Source organism: Eulemur rufifrons, chromosome 15, assembly GCF_041146395.1.
Source record: "Eulemur rufifrons isolate Redbay chromosome 15, OSU_ERuf_1, whole genome shotgun sequence".
Lineage (NCBI taxonomy): Eukaryota > Metazoa > Chordata > Mammalia > Primates > Lemuridae > Eulemur > Eulemur rufifrons.
The window spans coordinates 62251685-62271975 of NC_090997.1; the positions used below are offsets into that span (position 1 = coordinate 62251685).

Here is a 20291-nt window from a genome sequence, read left to right on the forward strand (position 1 = left end):
TTGAAAGTATTTACTTAGTTTGTGCATAAATATTTTTAAGTTACTGCTTTTGAGCTTCCTTAATTTAAAAGTTATGAAAAAATGTTGAACGTATTCAAAAGTATGGAGTATATATTCAACGGTTATCAAGATTTTATTTTATTTGCTTAATCTATCTCCCCCCTTTTTTCCTTTTTCTTCCCCCTCCTCCACCAAGGATTTTAAAGCAAATCCTAGGCCTCAGTAATTTCATCTCCATATATGTCAGTGTGCACCTCGGAAAAACATGGACATATTCTTACATTTTCACACCTAACTACTGTTACTATATTTTGTTGGTATCATCTAATGCCTAGTTTATAATTTTGAAAAATTCTCAATTATGTAAAATAAACTTCATAAAACTATTTTAAAAACATGAAATAGTATGTTAACACACTTACAGTCTTTACCTGTCTCTTCTCTACCCAATTGCCACCACTTGTAAATTTTCCTTTCCCGTAAGAAAGTAAAATTTCAGCCACAAGATGTCTTCTTGAGGGTTTGTAAATCCAGGAATTTAAGCAGAAGAAGGGATTCCTTGCTATATTCAAAATGTTCAAGATACTCTGAGGAGTATCTTTTTCACTGTTACATTTCAGCATTTAGCACAGTGCTAGATACCCAGTGCTCAGTAAATACTGATTGAATAAATAAAATGAGACATTGAGGCAGTAGTGTTTATTCTTGTTTAGAAATTGCAAGTAAACTGTGTGATCACAATGAAAAATCCTTAGTCCGCCTTGGATAAGGAACTTTGGCTCATGTACTAGAGAGAGAGGAAGTAGGGAGAGAGAGACACAGAGAGTGTGTGTGTGTGTGTGTGTGTGTGTGTGTGACACTGGCAAATAGAAGAGAAGGATTTATCTTATCTGCTGTTTTTTTTTTTTTAACATGATATGTTCATTATAAAGAATATACAGCTCTCCATTGACGGGGGTGGGGGGTAGTGTGGAAAAAAATGAAAAGAATATAGCATTTAAGATATATGCAACCTAAGAAACTGCTGAGTAAAATTCTGGATTTTGTTCTTAAATGAAAAATGACATATCTTCCTTAAAAATTTCTATTATAAATGACCAAAAATTGTTAGAGGACCACGCTTTAATGCATTTACTGCATGAAGGTCAAATACTTAGGCCATTATAATTCTGCCCCCTTTTGTGCAGTACAAAGAGCTCTTTGACATGGCGATACCACACTCTGAAGATGAAGGAAGGTCATGTGTTTTCAGGCATTGAGAGCATGATCTACTCTTTTTGGGTTCCCTGTTGTTAAGTGGCTGTTGAGGGTAAAGTTGAGGGGAGAAACTGGACTAATGAATGGCTTTTGTTTACCTTTGTACTATATTTTACTTTTCTTACACAGAAGTCAATTAGATCATGACCTCTTAAAAGGAAGAGTTGAATGTCATAGAACTGAGAACCAACTGCCCATAGCAGTCCATAGACAGCCTTCAGTCTGGCTTAGTTACTCAGACTTTTATCACGTACTTGCTAGTGGAGTTTGATTATCAAACAAGTATATAGCTTCTTTATATTCCACTGGAACTGGTCCTTTTGCTAAGGAAGTCATGTGAATAGTTATATGGGCCCTGGAGCCAGTCCACCTGGGTTCAATAAGTGGTTTCATTTATTTGCTATTTGACCTTGGGGGAATTATTTAATTCTTCTGTGCCACAGTTTCTTCATCTGTAAAATGAGTTAATTGTGCAACATGAGGCATGAAAGAAATGCCCGACACAAAGAAAATACTTGGTAAACATTAGCAACTGCTGTTACATGTGTATGTGTAAATTTATTTAGAGATGCAATTCAGGCATTGAGTATATAAAGGAAGGTGAGGATGGGCTTTCTCTCTAGATGACAAGAGGATGTTATTTGGGTAGTTCAAGTATTCAGAGATAAGATGGAGCTAGGGTTTGAAGGTAGTGGGCACTGGAAAAGTTCGGGGATGACTTCCTTCCTGCCCCAAAGCCACTGGGAAAGGAGAAGCTCATACTCAGACCACTGGGCCTAACCGCAGCTGGCATTCCTTTTTGCCCTATTGGAGCCATCTGCTAATGATTTGAGCTATAATTTCTAGGGTGGTTGAGGTTGTGTATTTGGAGCAGGCCCCGCCCCTGCCTTGGCTTCTCTTTAGAAAGCAAGCCAGCTCCAATAGAAACTAGACCTTTAAATTTTCTGCATGTATGAGATTTCTTTCAGAGTAATTGGAGGCCAGGAGGGAGATGAGTAGGTAGGGGGTAGATATAATAATCTGTATATATTAATAGATGTAAGATTGGCCATGAAGCTGGGTGATGAGTACATGGGGTTTATTATAGCATTCTTTCTACTTTTGCATGTTTGAAACTTTCCATAAGACAAAGCATTTTTAAAATTGAGCAAAAAAATACAAGTTATATAACAATGTAGACAGTATGATACCCTTTATGTGAAATTTTAAAACATGGAACAGTATTATATATTTTTACGTATATGTATACACCCATAGTAAAAATTAAAAGTTGTGTGGAAATAAGAACACTAACTTTAGGATAGTGGTTACCTGTGACGAAGGTGGAAGAGAAATGGAATGAGGGGATACACAGGGCATTTCACCTATATCTGTAATAGTCTGTTTCTTAAAAAAAATTATTTGAAGCAAATATGGCAAAATACTAAGATTTGCTAAAGTTGAACAGTGTGTACATGGGTGTTATGTTCTGTGTAATTTTTGTTTGTTTAAAGTATGCCACAAAAAGAAGAATAAAATGCCATATTATAACGCTATATGAAAATGCTTTGACAAGGAACCTTTTTAGACACATCAGGGGCTGAGGTGCTGAGAGGTGCCTTCCCTTCTGTTAGAGAGGCACATCCTGCGGGAGCATTTCACCTCGCGGCTGGCTGGGGTGGTGAAATAATTGGCCACTCCTACAGTTGCAAAATGGAAGAGAAGCCCGCATGGATCAGTAGAGACGGAGGTAAGGCGGGTCAGAACTAGAAGCAGTCCCATACAGCAGAATTAGTGTTTTCTGGAACATGCTGACCTGCCTTTATCAGAGGGATTGGGCTAGGGCATGGAGGATGAGTTAGTAAGTACAATGACTTGAGTGTTTAGAGACAACAAGGAAAAGGAAGATTTTTAGAAAGCATAGCTTTAATGTAAGAACTGGTTCCCTTGATAAAACTTCTCGGGAGAAAAACAAAGCTATTTCTATTTCTGATTGGTTGTCTGTGTGGTAATCTTGTCAAGCTTCCCACACAAAGCGGGATTAAGCTGTGTCAGCCATGACCTAGGGAGGCCGGCCCTCAGTTTGGGGAGTGAGAAGACGGGTCATTCTAAGGGCTGGGTTCATGGGCTGCTTCCAAAACGTGACTGGTACCTCCATGGTGGCCCCCTGCTTCTGGGATTGAAGTGATCTGTGAGCCCAGGTCCCATTCTGTGTGTTCCTTAATGTGTAGATGTTAATTTATAGATGTGGGGGGTAGTGAGCTTGTGCCGTAGCACACACAAATTCTTAATTTGATCTCTTAGGGAATACAGATGTAAGATGTTCACTTTGGTCTTTATTCACTAGACCTCTCAACAGGAGATCACTGTTTCACATGCTGTAGAGAGCTCATGTAGTGGAGGGAAAGGGTAAATCCAACATGCCGTACAGGTTAAACATTCTGCCAATAGAACAGACCGGTATTGAACCCCCATGGAACTGAGGGGGTGAGGTGCGTGAGACAGGAGACTAAGCGTCTCCACTTGTGTGCTAGTATTCTAGATTCTATGGAAGAAGGTGACGAGGCCAGCACAGCCCTTCGCCCCTGTGCATCCTGGGAAGTGACCTCCTCATTTAAATAAGGATGGAGGTCTCTAGGGTGTGCTCTGGAAGCTTGTGAGGATGAGCATTGGAGAATTAGGGACCTCCATTTGGTATACGCCAGGTGAGAAACCACAGGAAGCAAAGACCACCCAGACTGGCAGGCACTGATGAGAGTTTTTGTCCTCATGTCATGTTCTGTGCCCATCCAGCCTCATTTGCATTCCCTGGAAGAATTTGAGAGGTTGCAGGACCCCCAGCTCCGAGGCTTCCTCCCTGGCGGTCCCACTGAATCCCCTGTACTGAATCCTAGCTGTTGAGAACGAGCAAGCCCTGTAAATGGACGTGCAGGTCTTTCTGACATGCAGGAACGGACTGGGAGAGATGCAGACTTCTGCAGACGGAGGGAGTTCCTGGGTGTTGGGCAGCGTTCTGTCACATCTTTGTCCTCTATTTTAGTTTACGACTTTGTCTTCCCTTAATAAAGGTTTTCCCAAAAGCTGGCAAAAAACAAAGTGAGGTATTGAAGGAGTACATATATAACTGAGAGGTTATTTTCCTGTTTACTATTTTTGTCTTCGTTAATTGTTTGGCTAGTTTAGCACCACTTGAAAAAATAGTGTGACATTTAAGTTTGATGAGTTCCATATGAACTTGTGAATCAGTGGTTTCTTGAGGTGCTGCTGAGTCCAGTGCCACAGTTTAGAACACCAAGTCAGAGAGGCAGAAACCAGGCAGCAGGCTTTGCTGCCTTGGTACAGATTTAACCCAGCCCTTGGTTCTCCCCCCAGAATAATGGGGGATGTATATATGAAAATAATATTGGGTGAGTTAAGCCTGTTTATCAGACTCTTGATAAAGACAGAAATAGTTCATTTTTCTAGACTCATGGTTCTGTAAGACTATTTCTGCCAAGAATTTCCTTGGTGTGTGTCTTTCCCCCTGAATTTTTCTCCCTACCCCCAAGGTGGGCAGTGTGTCCTTTCCTCTTGTCCTAGGCTTTGCCTCTTCCCCCTTTCTGTAGCTTTTTGGTCTTCTTCCCCTTTATCTAATATTATCCTCATTAACAAATTTTTTCTCTTCACTTGAATGATTAAAATGTTCAAATTTTGTGACATATTTCAGAAGGTAGCCATTTACCAAAAAGAACGTCTTGAAATCCTCACGAGTATTCACAAAAATTTAGTGTGTTAAGCAAACACATGTCCACTGTCAAGTTTGTGAAACTAATATACTTAGAAGAAGAAAATGAAAATAAAATATATAAAAATGTCAACACTGGTTAAGTTACGGTCATTGGAATATGAGTAACTTTTTACCCTGTTTTCCACATGTTCAGTGATGTCGTTATGTGTATGCTTGTATGTCTGCCGTGTACCTCCATATAGCATTTTGAGATGTGTGGGGCAGGGGAGTATACAGGAATGTGTGGTAGAACAATAATTCTCAAATGCAGTGCTACAAAACCCTGCAGGTCCTCAGAGGGGCTTCAGGCCCTGAGAGAATTGGGGTTAGGGAAGGAGGCTCTGGGCCTTTACCTCCCACTTTAATCAGATCAGTTCCAGGGAAGGAAACCAGAACTCCTTTGGCTGTCACACTATCCTACCATTAGCTTTTGACTTTTTTAAATAGCTTTTATCTCCAGGTACATAAAGTATATGGTATTATAAATAAAGCCAAAAGCTCAGTTTGTTGGTCACAAGTGCATTATACTGAAATGAGAGAAGCCAGATGAGACCATCTTATTTCTTATTGCACTCTGCTCTCAGAAAGCATCCCGGGGATGAAAAACCCTGCTTAAGCCTGGTATGGTGTCCCCAGGTGACAGCAAAGATGGCCAGCACTTCAGAAAGGAGCAAGTGGATCAGGACAATCTTTAAACAGGTTTGGGTTTGCTCCCTGGTTTAGCTTAACCCAAACATCTCCCTGCCCCCACCACCCGAAAAATCCAATGACACCTTCCTTTATATTTAATTTGAATAAATTAAGTATAGACTAACTCTCCCTGAGAAGTACATATCAATTTTAAGAAGACAAAACTTAGAAGATCAATACATTGTGATTTGGGCTGGTCTTATAGCATAAAACTGTAGATTTTATTTTCTAAATATCTATTGAACACCACACTGTATGCATCGACTCTATCATTCTGAAGTGCAGAAAGAATAGAAAACTTAACTCCTTGATCTTTGAGTTTACAGTCTCTTTGGAAGGGCAGAATCAAACAGAAAACCATATATATCTGTGAAACAGAATGGTTCAAGTCAGCAAGGCACCATGGGTAAGACAGTTCTGTTTTTTTAAAATGGGGCACCTGCTTCCAGATGCAGAGGACCACAGCAGTGCTCAGAATAGGGTGGAGCCAGTCTTGCTGCAGGCAGTGGGTTTCAAGTTGGAATTTGAAGGATGTGATGGGTGAGAGGAGGAGGAGAGGTAGTGCTCCTAGAGAGACCCCTCTCCTTGGAGAAGAAAGGTAGGGGTGATTTTGTGTGATAATAAGAGGGCTGTGGCACAGTAAGCCTTAGGACAGGCGCGGGCAGGAGAATTTTTCAGGTGTTGTAATTAGGGCAGCAGCACAAATAGGCGCGATTGAAATGGGATCCCCACACCCACCTGTAGGCCATGTGCTCCACCTTGTAGACTTCTGTGTTAGGTCACTGAGTGCTTTAACAGTAGTGTACCATTTGAATCACGGACGATGAACTGTACTTTTATGAATACTAAGCACATACTCGTATTAAATACACTAAGAGCTATATCATTAACAGAAATGTCAGCATTTTATGTGGATACATGTCCATTTATCCTGATGTTTATTAAAGTGTTTTTTATGCATCATTTTCAGTTGTGTGAACTTTTTAGCATCAATTATGTGACATGTTTATGACATTTAATCAATTTGGACTTTCTGATCCTTCACAATTTCGTATGTACAATTAGTAGATGTAAAGTTTGGGTGGTTAATCATATAGCTTATTATAGTAATGTCTTCTGGATGTTTTGACTTCCTTTCTACTGCTTTGATTTTGCCCCTTTAGGTTGGGTTTTCCTACAAAGCTGATGGGTCTCATTCATTCATAAGTTCATTCAGCAAATAGGTATTTGGCCCTACTATGTGCTGGGCACTGTAGTAGGTATTGAGCTCAGGTACTGATATAGAAGCTCAGTATTTCAATGTGGAGTGATTGTTTTAGCTAATTTTGTTTTCTTTATTATGCCTTTGAATTTAAGTTATTGTTTTAATTAAAAATATTTCATCATCAGTAACAGAACCCAAACATTCTTACTAGTGCTATGAAAACATTTCTGTAAATGCTTTTGAAAGAAATCAATTTAGTAAATTTGGCACATTGAATTTTGGTGAGTTGGTCTGCTTTCCCTGCCCAGGGACCCCAAAAACCTCTAGGGACTCCATAAACAGTTTGAAAACCACGGAGTCCAGATAAGCTCTAAAGCCTCCTCCTGTTCTAAAGCTCTCTCTCACCTTCTCTGTGCCATTTTTCTTTTGCATCAGATAGGATAATAACATTTAACTTATTAACCAGACAGAGTTGTGATGACTACTTGATACAAAGTTAAGGCGTAATTCACCTTACTCCATTTTTGGGTTATTTCTTTCCCTTGGTGGCTTGGTTGCCCTTACGGCAAGCAGGCAGGGATGTGAGGACTGGGGAGTCTATAAGCAACCCTTATCCTCAAGTGTGATGTATGTGGTAGGGCTAGAACTGTCACCAAAAAACACGGGACAAGGACATTTTACAACCAAAATCCCTCTTGGGCCAGGCACGGTGGCTCACTCCTGTAATCCTAGCACTCTGGGAGGCCGAGGTGGGCGGATCGTTTGAGCTCAGGAGTTCGAGACCAGCCTGAGCAAGAGCGAGACCCCAACTCTACTAAAAATAGAAAGAAATGATATGGACAGCTAAAAATATATATATAAAAAATAAGCCGGGCATGGTGGTGCATGCCTGTAGTCCCAGCTACTCGGGAGGCTGAGACAGGAGGATCGCTTGAGCTCAGGAGTTTGAGGTTGCTGTGAGCTAGGCTGACGCCACGGCACTCACTCTAGCCTGGGCAACAGAGTGAGACTCTGTCTCAAAAAAAAAAAAAAAAAAATCCCTCTTGTGTTTTGCTTGTGAAGGAGGAGAACATTTTAGTTAAAAGAGCCTTTGTACCTTGACTACAGATGCTACTCGTATTGAGACCTGTCCATACAAATGGGCTAACTGGAAAAGCAGTCTGCATGGAATTTAGGAAGAAGAGTGCAAGAATACATGGAACTTGAAGCATCTAAAACACTAATTCAAACTTTGAGAGAAGTACCTAACTGAACAATGAATAGTACAGGTCATTGAAGTTTTAAGAAATATACTTCAGAGGGTTTATTGACAAGGGAACTGCTTATAATATAACATTAATTTGGGGGGAAATTAGGATAGCATGTGGGCTGTTCTCATTCATATAAACAAAAAATTATAGACAGTAAGTAGCAAAATCCACAAAGGTCAATCATGTGTTTTTTCCTGCTTCTACACACTTACCTAATCCCGCCAGATTTTTAGAATAAGCAAATGTTACTTTGGTAATCAAGGAAAAGTTAAGGACTAAAAATAAAAAAGTTCAGCATCTCTCATCCAATTCAAGACTACCAAATTATATGAAAAATTAGAATAATTTTTGTATGGGAATAGGTGCCCTCTAAATTACTTTAATACTCTCACTGTGAGACTATCATTTTAACTCTTAACTTGCATTGTTTTGGACAGTTGCTGGAAGAGTCACAGGTAGAACGGTCTGATCCCTGTCCAGCTGAGTCCCATTAGTGGTGCCATAAAGCTAAGTCATCCTCAACTAATGCAACTTCAGTTTTTGTCATTGTAGCAGCTTGTTTCTGGTCTTTGCATACAGATTGAGCGTATTTGCAAGAATCCAGAGTACAATGGGTATTTCACATGATCTGATAAGTACATCTAAGCTGCCTAGCCGAAGAATTTCTGTGTGCTGCTCTTCAATTCCAAATCCAAAGAGACTAAGTCTTAAGTGTAAATAGATTTACAAACTCTCGTTCCTCCCCTTTTGGTAAATCTATGTGGAAAGCCTTACTGTGGGATGAATTTTATTTCACCCCAGTTTTTGTGTCGTGCTGTTCTATAGAAGATGTCTTCATTTTTAGTTCATTCTTGTAATTTTACTGTGTAAACAATGAGTTCTTTACCCACGGCCAGCTTGACCTTTTCAAACTTAGTGTAAATTAAACTGGCTGGAGGCAGAAAGTACCAAGAAGGGGCCTGGGGAATGGGAGGGTTTAGGGGACTAGTCAGGCACCACAGCCTCCTTATATTGCTTGTTTTGAACTTCGAGGCCACCTGAGAAACTAGCACTTACCTTCTCAAATACCTAAAAACTATTCTAAGGTGGAGGAAAAGGCAGTGGGATTGCTGGATTTTGAAAACAAGATAAGCACAACTGGTCTTCTGTTTTTCTTTTGTTTTTTGTTTGTTTGTATTCTTGGTTGCGGATTAAGAGGACTGTTCAACCGCAATCAAACAATTTCTTCTCTTTGCTCAGCTTTCCTTCCTGGCCGGACTGTAAGAGGAGAAGACAGATAGCAAGAATGATTCCATGTGTTTTGCTTTGCCCGACCCCTGCCCAGGCTGTGACAGTGGTGCCCACTAATCAACAGTGGTGTCTTCCAGAGCTGAACTGTAGAGAGTTTAGGAGGAGCAAAGACCTGACCTCAACGCAGAGTTCAGCTGTCTTTGCCCCTCAGATCATTTCTAGGGTGAAATAATAATGTTCATGGGTCTCTCATTGGTGAGTGGGAAATTATCGAATTGTGCTACAGGATGTCCCAGCCCCTAGATAGTAAGTATTTTCACAAGATGGAAGGACTGATCCTATGGCCATTGTTCCTCTTTGTATGAGTGGAATCTGTAAAATTGTTTTGCCCCATTTTAGGTCCTCTGCTGGGAAAAGCTGTCATGTGGCTTGAGGGCCAGGACACCAGTCCCTACACGTAGGCTCTGGATCCTGTTCCCTCTCACTCTCTAAGGCCTTCACTGCATCATGATCGGTCTCTAGAGCCAGACCCTTGAGTTCTCATCCATGTGGTCTTAGGCAGGTTTCTGCAAGCTTCAGTTTTCTCTTCTGTAAAATGGGGATAGTATTACCCCCATTGTTTTAAGGACTTAAAAAGACAATACATATAAAATACTCAAAACACCATCCTGGGCAACACAACGAGATCCCATCTCTACAAAAAAAAAAAAAAGATTTAAAAAATTAGCTGGGCCTGGTGGCATGCATCTATAGTCCTAGCTATTTGGGAGGCTGAATTGGAGGATCACTTGAGCCCAGGAGTTCAAAGCTGCAGTGAGCTATGATTGCATCACTGTATTTTAGCCTCGACAACAGAGCGAGACCCTATCTCTTAAAAAAAAAAAAACACTTAGAACAGTGCTTAGTACATAATAAGCACTGAATAAATGTTAGCTTTTTTATTATCATTAGTAATCCCTTGCTGGCATCTTCCCTGACTTCTGCCCCTAGCATTCCCCTGATACTTCTGTTGTCAAATCAATGATAATCTCTGTTTCTAAAGCTCATGGACACTCTTTGGTGTCTTCTCTTTCTGAATCTCTCAGTGTTGACCTCTCTCTTCTTGAACCACTATGTTCTCATGGCTGTGATTGCCACACTGTCGTCCTCTCTGGTGACTCCTATTCATTCTCTTTTGCCTGGTCCTTGTCCTTTGCCTGCCCTCTATGTTACATGACTTGAAGGAGAACCTCTCAGGTTTTCTCTTCTCCCCTTTTCTCTCTAGGTAAATTCATCTGCTCCAGTGGCTTTCATTACTTGGTTGCTCATCCTCTAGGTGTTAGGTCTTTCTTGACTTTCCAGTCTAAGTCTTAGGTCCACCCAATCCACCTTATTATTTCCTCTCATGGTACCCTGTTGTTTTCCTTCAGATCAGTTTTTGCAGTTTGTAATTATGTATGTATTTGTTTGCTGTAATTAATGTCTGTCGTTGACCTCCCCTTACCCCATAAAGTCCATGAATGAGACCTGGGACCACGTCTGTCTGTTCACATTTGTCGTGGAAGGACTTCAGTAAATACCTATTTGAACAACTGAATGTGAGGCCCCTCCAGTTCTTCTTCTGCTACTCCAGCCCTGACAGTTCAGGTGAGGCTGGGGGGAAGGGCCGCACCTGTGTTGTTATTCCTTCCACCTACCTGCCAGCGTCTATCTGCCCCCTATATCAGATGGTGCCTTCTGTGGAACAGTGCCATGGTCACCCTCAATTCAGAATTCTCAAAGTTAATGATCAGAAGACCGAAGTAAGCACCAGCTGTTAGTTCCTGGGAAGCATTCAGAACGGAGCATCCTGGATGGTTTGCTCAAATCACTAAGCAAAAGAAAATTGAATGTAAGACATTTATGCCTAAGGAAACAGTGGTTAGTCCATCAGATATTTATTGTGATTTGAAGGGGTTTTTTTCCTTTTAAAATTTCCTTTAGTGTGGTTATACTTCAATGAAAAAAGAGTGTCTGTGGAGTGCCCAGCCTTGTGTTAGGAGTTTCATGGGAAACACCACAACAGCTGGCAGTCCTGGCCTGGGGGGATGTTGATGCCACAGAGCCACTTTCAGAGAGCTGAGACTACACATTTGTTTATGAAACGATGCTGAGAGGGAGAGTTTAAACTCTGAAACAAACATTTTTCATCCCACACAGGTTTATGGGATTAACTGTGTAGTATTTATCAGTAAAATGTACATGAAAGATTAGTTATTAAGTGACCTCCTCTTTCCTCTGAGTAAATTAGCCATTTTTTTCGGTGTTCCTGAGGATAGCCCTATCTTCATACTCACTGACTACAACCCAGCAAGTACATACCTAACTAGGCACATTTGGGGCTATTTTTCTAGCATGTTCTTTCTTACATATACACTAAATTAGGCAGCCTATTTAAACATTCATAATGCTGCCCTGTTTATTAGGCCTTAATAGACACTGTTTTCAATATCCAGCCTATAGACAGGAAAAATTGATACAAGCCCGTGGTATCTTAATGCAATAAAGTTTTTATTCTTATATAGCATTATTATTCAGAGCATTGGAATAGCTTTATGACAAATCTCTTTGTTTACTTCTTTTCCTGATTTTGGAAAATTCATTTTAAGGAAAAGGTAACTAACCACATTTGGTTCAGTGGGAGTATAGAATTATTTTTTAATACTGTTACTGGATGCCATCCCCAAATGTCCAGATATAAGACTTTATTTTCTTATTGGATAACGTTTTTATTTTTTAGATTTGATGCTCTGGGCTTAAGAGGAGACTGTCTTACTTTCTGTCCATTTCATGTTGTTACAAATTTAGAAGAGTACAATGTAAGCCTTTGTCCAAGTTATGACATCGTGGTATTTTTGTAGATATTCTGTGATCACTGGCTGTTAATGTTATTTCTGGATAGTTACGTGAAAATTGTTGCTAAGGCAGTGGCCCAGGCATAATTCTCATGAGTGGTAGAAATAACCTTATATAGTCTATTACCATAAAATTAATCCTCAGTAGAAGTTAAGACTATATGTCTCTCCAGGCCATCTTTTCCATGATTCATTTTTGTGTCTTGAATCCCCCAAAGTGCTTTTTTCCTTGAATCCAGGTTGAGTCAAAATAAGAAGTGTTGAATAACCTCATCATAATATGGCCTCTTCACTTGCAAATGTGCTGAGTTTCTGTCCTTAGTGGCCTCCGTGCCAGAACTTCTAAAACTCTGGCTAGGAGGGTTACTGCTAGCCCTGCCAGTCTGAAACATCAGAGGATGACAGTGTCCAGCACATACACAGTCATTCACTGAAAAGCACTTTCAAAGTGCCTGATGACACATACATTAAGGTCGGTGGGAGGGAGGCACATAAAGGTCTTCTTGTTACGTGTTTCTATTGTGTTATCTTAATGTGATCAGACACCTCTAATTACCATTATTAATACTTGACATTTTATAATTAACTATTATTTGTTATAAATCTAAATGTGCAAAAGTTGAGAGAGAGCATATGCATATATGTTATATACATGGATGACACATGCAGAAGGGTGTATCAGTAAAATTAATTTCTAAAAATAGAATTGTTGGGTCTATTACTTAGAATCAGGTTTGGCTTGGATAACAGAAAACCCAAATTTCATAGTGAAATTACTTCTCATGTAAAAGAAGTCTAGGGCTGATATGGCCACTCTAAGAAGTGACTAAGGATCAGTCTTCTCTTATACTCTGCACCAGTGTAAGGTGAAAGTCAGCAAGTCACCCCTCGTGGTCCATCCAGGTATAGGCCAGAGGGAGGAAGAACCAGCAGGAGGACAGAAGGGACTCACCCCTCACCAGCCTCAGCTGCCTTTAAACTGTCTTCCTCAAAATTCCATGGAACTCTTGCACTTCCATGTCATTCTACTTTGAGAACTAAGTCACATGGCCTCATCTAATGTGAAGGAAGGCTGGGGAATGTAAGTCTTTTCTCTGGGCCCAGCTAGAAATCAGGATTGTGTTAGTAAGGAATACAAGGAGAATGGGAGGGGTGGACATAAGGTGGTCGATCTGCTCTTGTGTCTAATAGAAGAGGAAGGTAAAATAAACCTAAACCTTCTGCTCACTCAGCTCTGTTCCTCACATGCAAACCACAACATTGAGCAACAGCTGAAAACGAAGGTGACAGATGGAGGTGAAACACTACAAAATGACTCTCTGGGGATCTTCTCGCCCTCTCCTCTTTTAGTAATGGCTAATTTTCATAAAGCTTTTGAGGGTCCTCAGCAGAGCCAGGCCAGAACATTCAAAGTGCTGGAGCCATGTGTATCTCCCTCTCTTGCTTTCCCTTTTTCATCCCATTATCTTGTATTCCTTCTTAATTATGTAGGGAAAGAGAAGAAAGTTGGCTAGAGTTGAATTGCCCAATTTCATCTTTTGCAGTTAAGGAAATATCAGCTGTTCATAAGCTAAAGCAGTGGACTGTCAAGACGAAGAGTCTCAGATTTGCCCCTTCTAGCTTCAAAACTCTTGGGTCAGAGACAAAGGAATTTATTATTCACTCATGGCACAGCAAGCAGCACTGGCAACAGCATATTTTGCATCAGTTCCCTCTTTGCTCTCAAGTTTCATCAGGGTGACACAGATGGGCCCAGGTTGATGCCTCCACGTGTAGTGGGATGCACAGGAACCCTGAGTTTAGGGATCCTAACCTTTTGTAATGGGCAATAAGCATGTCTGTCCTCTGCTCTGGAGGGAGAAACTATCACTGTCTTGCAGGGCTGTTCACTATGCAAATACAAACACCCTTAAAAGATAGTCCAAAACAAAGAGCCATTATTATTTTGCTTGCCAGACATGCAATAACACGAGACGCATAGAAAATTATCTCCCAATGTGGATTTGTTAATCTTATAAGTATCTGGTACTCCCACTTCCCTTTCAATCCACAAATTAACATCAGAACTCAGCTGTCTTTCTTAGGATGACTGCGTAGGTTTTAGCTGTTTGAAAGAACTGGATAAACTTGTTTCTGGAGAAACGGCTAACATTATAGGGTAATATCATTCCACCTAATGCTTCAGGGAATTGGAAATTTGTTACTTGAAGGTAACTTTGAACCTGAAAATGGCTCAGCAGCATCTGTTCCTGTGCATTTTTCCTCCCTTGTCTTGATGTGAAGGAATTAATCTCAGTGGCCCCCATGTGTAGGATGATCTATTAAGCCTTAGGGAAAAACCTAGTACCTGGTTGTGCCGTGATCCCACACACAGTTCCTATTAGCAAATGAACAACCTTACTAAGGGAAAGAGTTGGAATCTTCAGGAGGTCCAGGTAAAGGGCTTCAGGAAGTTGGGGGAGAGAATCTAAGGGCTAAACCTGCCAAGTCAGACTTAACCAAGGAGGGTAGTTTTAAGGCCAGGGGTCCTGCATCCTCAGGAATGGCCTTAGAAACACTGAAAGCCAGCGTGTGGGGACCAGTGATTCCTGGAGCCCTGTGACATCTGGTTGAGGAGTGGGCTCACCCCCAACTCTCATGCTGTGACCTCTTCCTCATAGGCTCTTCTGTCTCTTCCAGCCACAAACAGGGTCTGAAAGAACTGTCTCCTAAATTCCTTTAGCCCTTGAAGCACCCAGTTACAGGAATTTGCCATTTCTACTGTCTTTCAGCTTTTGTCATCTCTTGTGTGACCATCCTTGCCAATTAGTCTTATCCCTCCTGCCCTTTGGGTGCCAGATGCTACACCACTGATGCTGGTGTTTCCAGTTCCTTAAGTGCTTTCAAGCTTACCTAGCAGTGTATGTGAAGTTAGATTAGAGACTAGTACATATTAGTACTGAGGCATTGCATTCCTGTTGTGGCCTTTAGAAAAACTATGATTTATTCCATGCACAGTCAACCTGGTTTATTCATCTTAGTTTAGAGAGTAGTACTAATATTAATTTGCGCATTTGGGAACATCCTAGGTTTTAAGTTAAAAATGCGTTGTATCTGAGTAGCTCAAGTGATGCTTTTTCAGAAAAATGGAATAAGCGCTTGGTTCTTTAGTCAGTGGAAATGTCCTTTCTTTTTTTGATTTTATCATTTTATGTGGACTTTTGAGCTTTCTGGTGCTATCTCTCTGTGTAATTGGCACCCAGGAGTGTCCTGGAATAAATGGTTGATTATCTCTCAGCATTTTAGCAATATCATCATATTGGTCATCAACCACTTTTGCATCCTGTGGTTTTAAATAAGAAAAAATCTTGCAAAACCATTACAGTGAAATACTACACAGGCAGATGAGGTTATAGGTTAGAGGAGACAGTTCCTCAGGAAGCTCCTCATTAGCTGAATTTCAGTGGGGTCTGCAGGGAACAGAAGGTACTACTGGCCCCAGTCAATGTACAGAATTGTACATTGTGGTACTCTTTATTTCCATGAAGAAAAGTTGTTTTGTTTGCTGTAGCCAACATGAGATACTCTGTTATGTGGCATTTACTTACTTTTTCTGCTTCTTTCTCCAGTAACACCTTGATTTATGGTGACTGTTAGGAAAATTAACACTGACACTTGGAAGATAGCCTGCTTCCAAATGCATGCACACTTGTCTGTTTTGTAAATACTAGCCCAAACTTTTTCCTTCCCTAGCTGAAAAATGTATCTCCACTCCTTCCAGTATTTCCAGGGTGTGGGCCTGTACATAGCTGTGTCACTGTGCCCACACATTGGCATATATTTCATAGCTACCAAAAAGAAACTAGTTGCTCTTGAAATAACAAGATGAAAAAGAACGGTTTTTCTGAGGCATAACATCTGAAGAGCTGGAAACAGTTGTGTTTGTATGTGCGATGTTAAAGCCAGTAAATTTCATTTGAAGGAAGGGATTGTAAACTAAGAACAGAAAAGCAGTTTCCTGGATTTCAGATGTCAAACTCTCAAGCTGTTTAACTCACCCACTCAGCACCTCCACATCCATCCCTTTAATGTGCTTGCATTGTCAGTGATTTCTGTTTCTGCAGCTTTTGATGCCAGAAGACAAATAATAAAATAGTATGCATATGTAACCTTAAAGCAGCTTTCTACCAGAGTTTGTGATTGAGGTTAAACAGAAGCATCCTGATCATGTTGTCAGTTGGCAGGCAAAAGGCATCATATTTTAAGACTCACATAGTTTTAAAGCAAACTGATCTTTTCTGGCTCAGTAATAAACTAATTACACGTTTTAAATAGTACAGAGCTGGGTCCCTGTTTCAGATTAGGCCTCATAATAGCAAGGTCCAGGGCAATAGCAGACATTTGCCTGATGTGTCTGGCTTGAGGGTCCATAGCATCATGCCAGCTGTTTTAGGACCTGAGTAGGCCTGCCAGGGACAGCTAGGTAGTGCTGGCTTGACTCAGGCAGCGGGCTAATTCTCCCTGAGCACAGAAGCCACCAGATGTGCCACCGAGGAAGGCTGGGTTACATAACGGTTCAGTTTATGGCTGTAATCATGTTTGGTCATTCCCCAAAACAGTGATCCCAGACTGAATTAGGACATGCCAGCAGTGTCTCTTTTGGGATGTGTCTGAGAAGAAAAGGTATCATTTCTAAAAAAATATCAATAGTTTTAGGAGATGAGTAAATCTAGTTCCAACAAGGCTTGCTTCATGGCTTGTCAATTTTCCACCTTTTTCCTCCATTTTATAATCCTAGGGACCACGTGACAAACCCATGATTCAATTACATAGATTTTGTAGTCTTTAAAGCTTCTTGTTCCTTGGTCACCTGTTAGCAGTTACCTCCCTCCTTGGGCTGTTTGGTGACTTCAGAGAGAAACAGTGCTGTGGTCAGAGCTTCACTTTTAGAGTGAGCCTCAGGCTTGATTTCTAGCACCACCGCCTCCTAGGTGAGTTGCTTAACCTTTCTGCACCTCAGTTTCCCCCTGACAGGCTTGCTATGCAAACAAAATGAGATTAGATTTGTTAAGCACAGAGCATTGGCCCTGGTAGGCCCCAAATACATGACTGTTCTTCAGACTGCATGTACAGTGGACTCTGGTTTTGGATTTCCTTTGCTACCTAGGTGCTTGCTTGGAGGAAACTTAGAACCAGGGTGTGTTATTTGTGGTTTTGAGTGTGCCACGGAGGACTCTGAGCCTGACAAGACAGGTAGGGAGTCAGCTCTTCACCCTGGATGGCCTGAGACACCTTCTGCCGAGGCCTCACTCCATCAAGTAGCACACACATTATCATATTGCTCCTCCTTCTGTCCCCTGTTATAGAGAACATTAGTTATTACAGAGAACCTTAATAGTATATATTATCATGGGGAAATTGGGGTTAATATCCAGGGTGAGACTTGTCAATTTTAAAAGCTGCTACTTCAGATTTTACAATGGAAGCTTACTTCCATCTTCACTCATGTAAGGATCATTCATTGGTCTCACGTTTTTATCACATCTCATTTCAAAGTATAATTCAGGTCTATTTTGTAGCTCCTGCCCCTTTTCCACTAATTCATTGATTAAAAAAATATTTTTGAGCACTTACTATGTACCAGGCCCTATGCCAGCTATAGCTAAAGCTATACTAAGATGTGGTATCTGGTTTAAAGGGCCACACTGTGTTAGAAGAGACATGCTCCCTGCGTTTCATCCCTTCAGTTGGTGTGTTGAGCAGACACTGGGACTGCTGTTCTGTTTCTAGGTGGTACTACTTTTACACCTCAGAGCCAGGGGATCTGAGTTTGTCTCAGCCCTGTTGCCACGTATGAGCTGATTGGATTCAGGTATGCCCTGTACCTCTTTGGTCCTTAGTGTCTTTCAGTGTGCAGTTAGGCCTGCTTGTTTCACAGCACAAAGGTTTCCCAGCCCTCTCCATGTTCCCCAGTATTACCCTCTGTACTGAGCATCTTGGCCTGATCACTTGTCAAATGTCATGAAAGTGATTCTAAACTCGCTCGTGTGCTCCCGAATTCTGGGTGTGTATTTCCAGTGCCCTTTTATCCTCTCCATTTCCACCCACACTAAGTTTTCAAACTGGAAAAAGGTGCAGCCTTATTTTTCTTTACATCTAAGTGAATATTATGTTAATAATAAAATTATTTCTGATCTACTTCATGGGTTTTATAATGTCATGGCTTTTAACCCTTTGAGGCATCCATTTGTATGGCCAGCTGTCTGTAGATCTTAAGGGGGAATTTTAATAGCATGTGTTTGCTAAGCCCCTTGTGGCAAGGTGAGACTGATTCAGTGCCACCAGAGGACAAGCTTGGAGAACGAGAGCAGGGGTGGCCAAATGCTGCAGCTTTAACCTACTTTCTGGGGACTGTCATTCCGTTGACTGCACGCCCTTAGCCGCTGCTTCCTCATTCTGTGGGGCGAAGAACTGGGGTTGGAAGTAGGAGAGTTTTGGAGAGAGGGCCAGCATGCTGCAGGGAGTGGGTTTGGGCAGAGGCTGCAAGACTGCCAGGGTTCTCTGTGTGCCGGAAGTGCAGGTTTGGCTGTGAGGAATGGAATGTTCTCTCTTGCCCTCCAAGAGCAGAAACAGCTGTGGAAGAGCTTGAAAAGAAGATTACTAAATGAAAAAAGTAAAAAAATAATATGAAAATAAAATCCACACCAGAAAATCCAACAAAACTGTCTGCAGCATAGCGATAGCCATCTTTTTCATGCTATTTAAGAGAACTTTCTTCCCATCTAGGATTTCTTTTTCAGTTGGGGGTAGAATAAATTGTCTGCCCAGGCCTTCCTCCCCCAGTAAAGCCTCGTGCATATCGTTTTGTTTGGATAGGAAATTGATTCATTATTCTGATCACCAGATGATTATTTTATTCCTCCTAATGAGGGACCAGAACCTGTCACTTGCTTACTGCATGAAAATTTGAAACAATTGTTAGTTTCCAAAGGAGATCTCTGTGGGTAGAGGAGTATTGTCAGCAAATTTAACGGGAAATCTTGTTTCTAGCTGGAAATTTAATCTTTCAGCCAAGTTCCCAACAATATTTATTTTAGAACATTTGTCTTTTTTTAAAAACTCCCTTAATGGTTTACAATTTTAAGTTTTAGACAAGCGTAAGAGTGGAGCTAGACTGGAACTTGTCTCACACATCAGGGTTGATTGTGCAATCCTTTGTGTGAAGGTTTATTTACGTTTTCTTCTCAATCTGAAAGGTTTGCTTTTGGCCATTGTAGCTGGTATTACATATGCAATAATAACTTTTTAATTTCAAATCTGTTTTATGCTATCATTCTTTCTGCACTAGCTTTCAAACACGTTCGTCCCAAAGTAGGTAAACTCTAGTGGAAGAGAGTAGGCAGCTAAAAATTAGACTTGGGCAATGGCTAAGGAAGTTACAAGCATCAGTTACAGTCCCAGCCCTTCCTTCTTAAGCCCATATCAATTCCTAGCTTTGTGGAAGTCCACCTGCCCTGTTTTCTGTCCGTGCCTGTGCGTGCTGGGTAGAGAAGCATCACGGGCCAGAATGAGTGACTGTCCTCAAGGCAGTTGAGGGTTGAGGATCCTTCCCCCAACCTCATCATTTTTTAAAAAAGAGCAGATGTGGACCTCAATTCTCTGAAAAATTGCCCTAACTCTCCATTTTACTCTCCACGTATAATCACAGCTTTAATGTCTGACCCCAATTCTTGCCCTTGTCTTCAGTGTGTTGAAAGACATCACTGTGCTGTTACTAGACCTGGAAAGACTAGGATCATTCGGTTGGAATCATATTTTTAGTCACTGAAAAGGTAAGGGGGAAATTCCAGTGGTTCTCGGCCCTAATTGCACATTAGGATAATCTAGGGAGCTTTAAAAATGTACCCATACCCAGGCCAATTGAATCGGAATCTTTGGGAGTGGGATGTAAGTGTTTAAAACCTCCCCACATGACTCTAATAGGCAGCCAGGGTGAAGAACTGAATCAAGGGCCTCATCTGAAGAACTGCCTTTGAAAGAGCCTGTCATGATAAACCAAAGGC

The 20291-nt window shown here is 41.1% G+C and overlaps 1 protein-coding gene across 3 annotated transcripts in view; it reads left to right on the plus strand.

Moving 5' to 3' along the window:
- The window catches only part of FOXO3 (forkhead box O3), a 115124-nt gene that overhangs the window by 66519 nt on the left and 28314 nt on the right, over positions 1-20291 (plus strand). The gene's annotated exons all lie outside the window — the stretch shown is intronic.